The sequence below is a fragment of the Bison bison genome, unplaced genomic scaffold (assembly GCF_000754665.1).
Source record: "Bison bison bison isolate TAMUID 2011002044 unplaced genomic scaffold, Bison_UMD1.0 scf7180017864077, whole genome shotgun sequence".
Taxonomy (NCBI): domain Eukaryota; kingdom Metazoa; phylum Chordata; class Mammalia; order Artiodactyla; family Bovidae; genus Bison; species Bison bison.
Window position 1 is genome coordinate 229,897 of NW_011494649.1, and position 1,403 is coordinate 231,299.

Below are 1,403 nucleotides of genomic sequence, written 5' to 3' on the forward strand. Positions count from 1 at the left end.
CTTTTCCAATGAGTCAACTCTTCACATGAGATGGCCAAAGTACTGGAGTTTCAACTTTAGCATCATTCCCTCCAAAGAAATCCCAGGGCTGATCTCCTTCAGAATGGACTGGTTGGATCTCCATGCACTCCAAGGGACTCTCAAAAGTCTTCTCCAACACCACAGTTCAAAAGCATCAATTCTTCGGTTCTCAGCCTTCTTCACAGTCCAACTTTCACATCCATACATGACCACAGGAAAAACCATAGCCTTGACTAGACGAACCTTTGTTGGCAAAGTAATGTCTCTGCTTTTCAATATGCTGTCTAGGTTGGTCATAACTTTCCTTCCAAGGAGTAAGCGTCTTTTAATTTCATGGCTACAATCACCATCTGCAAAATCTGCAGTGATTTTGGAGCCCCCCAAAATAAAGTCTGCCACTGTTTCCACTGTTTCCCCATCTATTTCCCATGAAGTGATGGGACCGGATGCCATGATCTTCGTTTTCTGAATGTTGAGCTTTAAGTCAACTTTTTCACTCTTCTCTTTCACTTTCATCAAGAGGCTTTTTAGTTCCTCTTCACTTTCTGCCATAAGGGTGGTGGCATCTGCATATCTGAGGTTATTGATATTTCTCCCGGCAATCTTGATTCCACCTTGTGTTTCTTCGAGCCCAGCGCTTCTCATGATGTACTCTGCATAGAAGTTAAATAAGCAAGGTGACAATATACAGCCTTGACGTACTCCTTTTCCTATTTGGAACCAGTCTGTTGTTCCATGTCCAGTTCTAACTGTTGCTTCCTGACCTGCATACAAATTTCTCAAGAGGCAGATCAGGTGGTCTGGTATTCCCATCTCTTTCAGAATTTTCCACAGTTTCTTGTGATCCACACAGTCAAAGGCTTTGGCATAGTCAATAAAGCAGAAATAGATATTTTTCTGGAACTCTCTTGCTTTTTCCATGATCCAGCGGATGTTGGCAATTTGATCTCTGGTTCCTCTGCCTTTTCTAAACCAGCTTGAACATCTGGAAGTTCACGGTTCACATATTGCTGAAGCCTGGCTTGGAGAATTTTGAGCATTACTTTCCTAGCGTGTGAGATGAGTGCAATTGCTGTGTTAGTTTGAGCATTCTTTGGCATTGCCTTTCTTTGGGATTGGAATGAAAACTAACTTCTTCCAGTCCTGTGGCCACTGCTGTGTGTTTTCCAAATTTGCTGGCATATTGAGTGCAGCACTTTCACAGCATCATCTTTCAGGATTTGAAATAGCTCAACTGGAATTCCATCACCTCCACTAGCTTTGTTCATAGTGATGCTTTCTAAGGCCCACTGGACTTCATATTCCAGGATGTCTGGCTCTAGGTCAATGATCACACCATCGTGATTATCTGGGTCATGAAGATCTATTTTGTACAGTTCGTC